The 8,896-nt window shown below is 38.2% G+C and overlaps 1 long non-coding RNA gene across 1 annotated transcript; it reads right to left on the bottom strand.

The window, feature by feature from the left end:
- Nucleotides 1-2,541: 2,541 nt before the first annotated feature.
- LOC108403682 (uncharacterized) lies at nucleotides 2,542-8,880 on the bottom strand. The gene is made up of 3 exons (XR_001854753.3): nucleotides 8,737-8,880; nucleotides 7,274-7,364; nucleotides 2,542-6,560 (listed from the first exon to the last, which is right to left on the bottom strand). It is a non-coding gene; the product is annotated as an uncharacterized lncRNA (long non-coding RNA).
- Between the last annotated feature and the right edge of the window lie 16 nt (nucleotides 8,881-8,896).

The raw sequence follows: 8,896 nt of genomic DNA, 5'->3' as shown, positions 1-8,896 counted from the left end.
CCTGCTAACTTACCACTTGGGTGACTGAGCCATCTTGCAAACAGATCCTTCAGCCCTAGTTAAGCTTTTGGGTGACTGAGATCTCACAACAGATCCTAAGCCAGAAAATCTCATCCAAGTAGCTCCCAAATTCCAAACCCACAGAAAGCTAGATAAATTGATTGTTAAGTCATGAAATTTTGGGGTGATTTGTCACACAGCAATAAGTAACTAATATACACATAAACAAAAAAGCTGTTTGGGATCCTGAATTTTTAAAAATGTAAAGAGGCCTGAAACCACTTTTCAGAATTGCTAACCTGGTTTATCCTGACAAATAAAATCAGATCAAATTACCTTCCCTTTCAAAGATTCCCAGTGGCTTAACCTGTTTGCTTCTCGGACCAAATGTCTTAGTGCTTGAACGAGCCAAGCTCATCCTGTGTTAGGACCTTTGCACTTAACAGTTTCATTTCCAAGATCTTTTTCCTTTTAGGCATCAGATCAAATCTCACTTTTTCAGATAAGACGTGAGACCACCCATCCAATAGTAGTGAGACAGGGACAGAGTGGGTGTAGTCAGAGTAGGGTGAGGGCCTCGGGGAAAAAACAAGGCAGGCTATTTGCAGTCAGAGCAATGTAACTACTTGCAAGGAAACCCCCTACTAAAACTCTGTGTAAAACATTCAGCTCTAGAGTCATTCTTCAGTGAGATCAGTTAATATACCCCAGATAAAGAAGAGTAGCACATGTTTATTTTATTCTAATCATTTATAATCATGTGTAAGATTCACTTTAACATGCTAAAAGGCCCAGGCCTATGTGCTGTCTTTCCTCCTTCAGATCTGATGAAGTGACTGGGCAAACTAATTTAGCATGCAAGCCCAGCCATAACACAGCGAAGGGCTAGAAGGATTCCACCTTAAAGATAAGATTGCACTTAACTTACTCTTTAGCAAACAATGCCTCATCCCATTTTGGGGACTGAGCAGGTGGCCTTGTTTCATATGCCCCCAGACCAAGATGCTGGTGTCTCAGGGAGAAATCAATACAGCAGGAAGTTACTTATATCTAGTTAATTCTAAATATCCTAGGACCACTTAAGTCCACATCCCTAAGCTTTTTCTCATGTTCTCGAAAAATCCTCAACTGCCTATAAAACCCCCTAGACAACACACCACTATGGACTCTCTTGTCCCCTCCTGGCATAAGCCAGGAGCCCTGTCCTTTCACTTTATCTCTAAATAAAGCCTGTACCTTGCTCTCCTACCTTGAGTGTTTGTGAAACTCATCATTCAGCTTCATGAATAAGAACCCCGGCATCAGTAGCTCCCTCGTTCAAAGTGTGCCACTTTGGCTTATTTTCTTCACAGCCACTATCAGAAAGAACTTGTTTACTCTTCTGTTGTCTCTATTTCTCCCCTAGAATGAAGGCCTATAAATAGCTGGACCTTTACTGTTTTACTCACTGGTATATCCATTCCCAAAGTAAAAAACCAGTAGGTACTTAATGAGCATTTGTTGAATGAATGAATCTCTCTGATTTTCAGATTTTTCATAGGTAAAATGAAGTTAATATTAGCCACCAGGCAGTGAGGTTTTAAAGACTAAAGATGTGTTTAGCACAAAGTCATGAGCAGAAAAAGGTAGCTTTTCCTACTTGGCAGAAAATATTTTGAGATAATAATTCAAAATATTCTTTCTCATCATTTTTTCTTGATTCTTTGAAGGAGAGTGCTTAGAACTAAAAAAAAGTTTCATTTCCTATCACAGAACAAGGACCAATTTCCCAATATCTAAAAAATTTGAAGATACAGAAAAGACCAACAACATAACTGAAAATGGGTAACAGAACATTCCTAGAAATGGAAATACAAAGAACATTCAAATATGCACAACCTCACTTAAGAGAAATGCAAATCAAATCTAAACTGAAATACCATTCTTCATCTAACAGACTGGCAAAGACGAATTTTGCTAGATAGTACCACACTGCCTTCCACGAGGGTTATACCAGCCTTCTCTGCACAGCAATTTGGCACTATCTAGCAAAACTACAAATGTACATATCTTTCCACTCAGCAGTCCTATTTCTAGGAATTATTCTACAGAACACTCACACATATGTGATATGACTTACGTAATAAAAGTATCTACTGCTGCACTGCAGTATCTACCTGCTATTTGGTGTTTAGCAGACAAATACCTATAAAATAAAGGCACAGAAAAAGGATGCAGATATATTCATTTATTGTACCTTAAGATACATATGGAGTGCTTACTATGATGTTCACAGTGCTTTGAAAATAGTAATTAGTTTAATTCTTGTAACAATCCTATGAGATAGGTAGTAACTAAACCCATTTTATACATGGGAACATGGAGGTTATAACTTGCTCAAGGTCACACAACCAGAAAGTGTTAGTGCTGGGATTTGAACTCAAGCAGCCTGACTTCAGAGGCCGCTCTTACAACATTGCTCTCTGCTGTCTTTCAAAATAGGGCAGAAAATGGAGGAAAAAAAAAACTGATGCAGCAATATTGAAATAGGACAAAATAGACTTTATGAGACAAAGAATTTATTAGAGACAAAGGCGTCATTGCTTGATGACAAACAATTCTCCAATATAGAAATCAAACAACCTAGTGTCTCTATGAATATAACCACATAGCCTCAAAATATTTAAGGCAGAAATACAAGGGAAGACTGTAAAATCTACAAATGTGGTGGGATATTTTAGCATACTTTCCCCTCAAAATAAAATGATAGATGAAACAAAAACAAAACAAGTAACATATAAAAGATTAAATTATATGACAAACTTTAAGATACAAATATTAGAAAATAAACATTATTTTCCAGTAAACATGGAACATTATAAAAACTAACTTATACCATGCCACTAAAGGTTCAACCAAAACCAAAAAATGAGCATCATACAGAACTTATCCTATGACCACAATATAATGAAGTTAGAAATCAATAAAAATAATTGTTTTAAAAAGGCATAAAATAAAATGCATACCTCTGGAAATTTAAAAACACTCTTCTAAATAATTCATGATAGGAGAATAAAACAATGGAAACTGCCATATGTTTAGAGCTGCGACAATGAGAAACTACATATCAAAAGCTATGAGATTCCTTTCAAAAAGCTGTAAAATTCAGCTAAAGTAACTCTAGGGATGTGCATGACCTCAAATGTATATGCTATGTTATAAAATAAGAGAGACTGAAAGTGAATCAGCTAAGTGTTCACCTTGAGAAGTCAGAAAATGAACAACATTGTACACCCAGAAATTGCAGATGGTTAGAAGTAATACAGAATAGAAATTAATGAAATAGAAAAAAAAGAAAAGAAAAAGTAGATTCCTACAAATCAGTATGGAAAAGACAAATAACCCAGTAGGAAAATCTACAAGGGATATAGATAGGCAATAAGGAAATTTTAATGGCTAATAACTATATAAAATGTTCAAACTTACCAATAATTAGGAAAATGCAAATTAAACAATTACATACCATTTCACACCCTTTTGACTGGCAAAAAAAAATTTATTTATATTAAAACCAGGTTTTAGTAAAGTGTGAAGAAAGAAAAGGGTGGGCATATAAACTGGGAGAAGCCCTTAGGAGAGCAATTTGGTGATACCCAGTATGGTACAAGCCCTTCAGCCCAGTAATTTTGTTTCTAGGTATATCCTGGTCTCCAAAGAGAGGTGTGCAGCCCTCAGACACAAGATAATCACAAAGGTGCTAAAAGGAAACGTTATAATTAAAAATTTTTTTTTATACAAAAGAAGAAAAACAAGTAAGCTTTACTAATCTTTAGTGAACAGATTGACGCTGGTGCTGGTAACCTACCCTGGACTCTTGTCAGACACCCTGAGTTACATAGTAAGGCAGGCGAATTATCTGGTTAGAGGTATGGGGAAGCTTCATTATTTGGAGGGGTATTGTGTGTTTGTTTTCAACGTTCTAAGCAGTTTACACATTCTCAAATAAATGTTCTTATGGATTATATGATCTAGATTTAATTTCCCTAATCCCCCAAAGTGGATAAGGGGTTTAATAAGATTCCTTTGAAAAAGCAAGATTAAGATTACAAATAATCCTGCTGGCCAACACTTGAGAAAAATCACTGTGGGTCAAGAGAAACTCTTGCCAGTAATGATTCCTTAACACTACTGAACTGTATACTTAAAACTGGTTAAGATGATAAGTTTTACAGGTGCATTTTACACAATTGAGAATGAAAACAAAAAAGAAGGGGGAAGTAATGAAGCATACTCAACCACATTATGTTCATTGAGGATTTCTGTACCACAAGCAAATATCTGTAACACAGTATTTACTTAACTAATAACCCTTTTTAGTTATTTTCTATGTCTTATGGACATACTAATTTGGTATAATGGTTCATATCTGTAATTCACAAATAAATACATATATTACATTAGAGGTGCCTGGAGAAAATATTTTTACTGCAAAGAATATGTAGCAAAAATATGTTTGATACTCACTGACCTAGAGAAATTTTTCCACAGGTGGGCAAGAAGACATGTAAGAATGTGATCTGAAGCACTATTTGGAAAATTGGGAATCTAGAGGTCCATCAACAGAGAAATGGATCAGCTAGGTCATATTCAAGCAACAGAATACTATATTGGTGTAAATGAATGGATAAAAGCTACATGTATTAATGTGGGTAAATGTTCTAAACAATCCTTTAAGAGAAGAAAGCATATTGCAGAAAAAAAAATCTAACATGCAAAACAATGTGATATATTGTTTATGCATACATATACATGTATACATACATGTAATATGTATCACACATATAGTGATATGTAGTATGTTTCAAAATATTCAGGAGAAAGATAACAGGAAACTGAGGAATAGTGTTTACCTCTGGGGAGAGGGAAGAAAATGAGAATAGAGGAAGGCTTCAAGTAAGCTTTATATCTTAAAAAAAAAGAAGGGAAGGTAAATAAATATAACAAATACCTCATAATTTTAAAAACAGATGTTTTAAAGCTAGTCTCCTTGATTTCTCCTCCTCAGTGATAACCATCCTCACATCCTTGGGTATCTTTCCAGAGATATTTTATGCACATGCAAGGACATATATGTACATGTATTCCCCTATCCCCCTTCTTTTTAAACACAAATGATAGCAACATTACTTACTGTTCTGAGCCTCATTTTTTTATTTAACAAGGAATCTTGAATTTTGTTCATGTCAGTACATAAAGAGCTTCCTTCATTTTTACAGCTGCACCATACTTGTTTCTGTGGTTTTTTTTTTTTTACTTAGTTTTTTTATTATAGACTTTTTTTTATCCACATGAATGTTAAAGAAACTACAACAGAGTTAAATACCATTTTTGATAACATGATTATATTCTTAATTACACTCAGTATTAAACTGTAAAATATTTCCAGAGGAATACAATCTTCATTCATACAGCAGGCAAAGTACCAGAGAGGAAGGGGGTCACATGGAAGTCCACCCAGTTTGCTAGGAAAAGCCGGTTTGTTCAGCTGATGCTGTCCTAGCTGTAGAAAAGTGATCCTCACTCCTAGGACAGGTCTTGTGTTTTCTTTCCACCAAGAATCACTTCTTCAAACGTAAAAGACAGTCTTGTAGAGCTGCTCTCTCTAAATATGCAGCACTGAGATCCCTTGGGACCATCCGTGGATTTCCCACCCTGGTTGGCTAACAGCACTTCCACTCTCTGGGTTCAGTGGGCCTTTAAAAACACAAAGACTCAAAACTTTGGTTCCACCAAAAGATGCGACAAGCATTGACTGCTCTGGTTGGCTCCCCCCTCCCCCCGCTAATGAATGGCTGCTACAGTCTATTTTACATGGTTGTCCATGCAGCTTTGAGGTCACTTGTCCTTGGGTTCTCACGAGCCTGACTTTATATTTGATTCCCAAGCCCTTTCAATTTGCAGTCTTTATGCAGGTCAGAAGTGCTCAGTGGCAGGCTGTATCTTATAAGAGAGCGAAAGCAAGTGGTTCTGTGTACCTTTTAGCTTTTGCTGAGATGGGCACCAAGCTTTTCTTTCCTGATCAAGCTCGCTGCGTAGGGGATAATTTGTAACTGTTGCACCATTTCTTCTCGGTAGGCTAATTCCCTTTTCATCTGATCCTGAAAATTATTGAATACTGGGAAAGATATATTTCCTTTTAGCACTTGGAATTCTTGTTCTAGTCGTCTCCGTAAATCTATTTGTTCAAATAAAACCTTCTGAAGTTCTTCTTTCCCCATATTTCCTACATCCTTTTTAAGTGAATGAGGTGAATTCGTTTCTTGTGTGTGTTCAGCTGATCTGTCTCTCCAAAAATCTCCTCCAGAAGCATCAGAGTCTGTGATGAAAAAGCTATGCTCCTTGTTCTTATCTGAAAAGCTGTTGTCATCCTTTGTAGATAAAATAACATGGTTATTTTCCTTAGTTTTCTGATTACCTTTGTAGGAGGGCTGCTCCTCCAGTGATGGATGGTGGACCGGGCTGCTCGGGCTGCTGCTACCGCTGCTCGCTTTCTGTTTCTGTGGTTTTTTTGAGCCAGTCTCCTATAGATAGAATGTAGACTATTTCTATTCTTTCACTATGATAAGAATCGCTGCAATGAATATCCTTATATATGCATCATTCTGCACACAGGTTATGTATTACAATTAATAGAAATGCTGGGTGTTTTCAAACTGCTCTCCAACAAGATTGTGCCAATTTACTTCCTGCTCCAACATTCCAGTGCCGGTAACCCAATCACGGATTAACACCAAGTATTATCAGAATTTTTTTGATCTGAGAAGAAAACATGCTATTTCATTGCAAGTTTAATTTGCATACTTTAAAAGTCATAAATGTGACAGCATCTTTTTATAATGTAAAAAGCCATTTTGATTTTTCTATAAGCTCTCATTTGTCTAGCTCTATGGTTTTTTTTTTTAAATCGTGAGCAATGACTTCTGAATAAAATATTTAATGAGGCTTTTTTTTTCATGCGGGCTATGAGGGCCTTCACTCAGTTTCGTGAGGAGCTTGTAATACCTTCAAAAAACCTTTGTGCACTGTGCCAATATCAATTTCCTGGTTTTGATGCTGTACTATAGTTATGTAGGACGTCACCATAGGGGGAGCTGGGTGACGGGGCACGGTCTCTGCGTACCATTTTTGCAACTTTCTGTGACTCTGTAATTATTTCAAAATAAAAAATTGAAAAAAAAAACACAACTAACAAACATCTGTGCTACTTTTCTGGTTATGCAGGCTCTATACTGACCTCGAATTATGATCCTTAAGCCATGATCGCCTCCAGTTCTGTCAGCTGAGGAGACCCACGTGCAAGACAACCTCTGGGTTAAAAGGTACATCTGAAAACAGGAAACAGAGGCAGGTGGTTCGGAGGCTGACTCTGATCTGACTCTATTACTGTCACATTCTAACTCAGTTAACACATACAAGCTATAGGGCTAATATTCACACTATCCTGTATTTCCTCTGACTTTTATAGTGTTCTGTGTCCATTCATTTTCATTATCCCAATGATGATAAGGATAGAGAACTCTGTCAAGAGCCCCTTTGCAGGTATGCAAGCTCCTCCCTTTTTTGTTGTTGTCAACCTCTGCGTATCTTTTATCTGAACTCTGTTCAAGCCACGCGATTCTCTGGAGACCGCCTAACAAACCTTTGCACACAGTTCCTACATCTGGTCTGCTCCCTTTCTCTTCCAGTCTTTTTGCCTATAGAACTTTTATTCATTCTTCAAAAAACTGCACGCACCAGGAAGCCTTCCTGGATCCCTCATCCCCACAGCTTCCCCCCACCTCACTTCAACAGGCAGCGTTAACCTAATCTTCTAGGCATCTTACTGCAACCTCCATTAAACATTTCTCACTATATTGTCATTGGTTTAAATACGTCTGTTCCCAAAGGACTAAAGACCCTTTGAGGGCATAGATTTTTGGTGCCCAGCAGCAATGCCATACTCTAGGCATTCAGGAAATATTTACTGAATGAAAGAGTTAGGCCAGTGAACTGCCAGCCTCTGCTGTTTAGGGAAAGCCAACCCAGGTTCTTGGGCAACTTATTTCAGTGTGCAGAGTCAGTTGAGGCTCTGACTGCTGTGCACTAGCTTTTGCCTCTGGTTTGGCACCCCGTAGCTGTGTGACTCTGTGTTTCAGATTCCTGTCTTAAACATGCGGGCAATAAAAGCAACTCACAGGTCGTTGGGAGGATTACAACAGATAATGCATCAAACGCACAATGCCAGGCAAAGAGGGTAAAGAGTACTCCTCAAAGATACTCCTGTGTAAGTGCTGAATGAATGAGAGAAATTAATGATTCGCGGTTGCCTGATCATTTATTGAGCACCTACTAAACGTCCAGTACTGCATTAAGTACAGCATTGGAGTGGTCTTAATACAGATTGCAGGGATTCAGGTGTTCTGGAGCTTAGGTTTTGATAGGTGAGGGGCCTGGAAAGGTGAAGGTGGTGGTAGATGATAGCGACGGTAGGTATTCCGGACAGAGTTGTCAGGTTCCTGCTGTAAACATGCTGGAAAGCTGTGTGGGAGTGGGTGGCTCGGCGTCTCACAAGAACGCGTCGAGGGTCATCTTGAAGAACTGGAATCGAAGCCGAGTTCCAGTTCAGTTTAGTTATTAGCCGCATGACTTTGGCCAAGTTACTGACCAGTTCAGAGAACTTCCCCAAATGTAAAAAAACAGTCTTTTAAGAATATTCACCTGCCAGCGTTCCAGACACCATATAACCGAGCATGCGCCAGGACGCGTTCCATTCCGAAAGTACAAGATGCCCTGACCGCTGGCTACGGGTTGGCAGGATTCTACGCCTTGCGCGCTGCGGCGCAGGTTCCTTCTCTGAGCATGCGCAGTGGGCATGCGG

This window comes from Manis javanica, chromosome 4 (genome assembly GCF_040802235.1).
Source record: "Manis javanica isolate MJ-LG chromosome 4, MJ_LKY, whole genome shotgun sequence".
Taxonomy (NCBI): domain Eukaryota; kingdom Metazoa; phylum Chordata; class Mammalia; order Pholidota; family Manidae; genus Manis; species Manis javanica.
The sequence above is the reverse complement of the archived record's forward strand: the minus strand, read 5'-3'. Positions and strand labels throughout refer to the sequence as shown.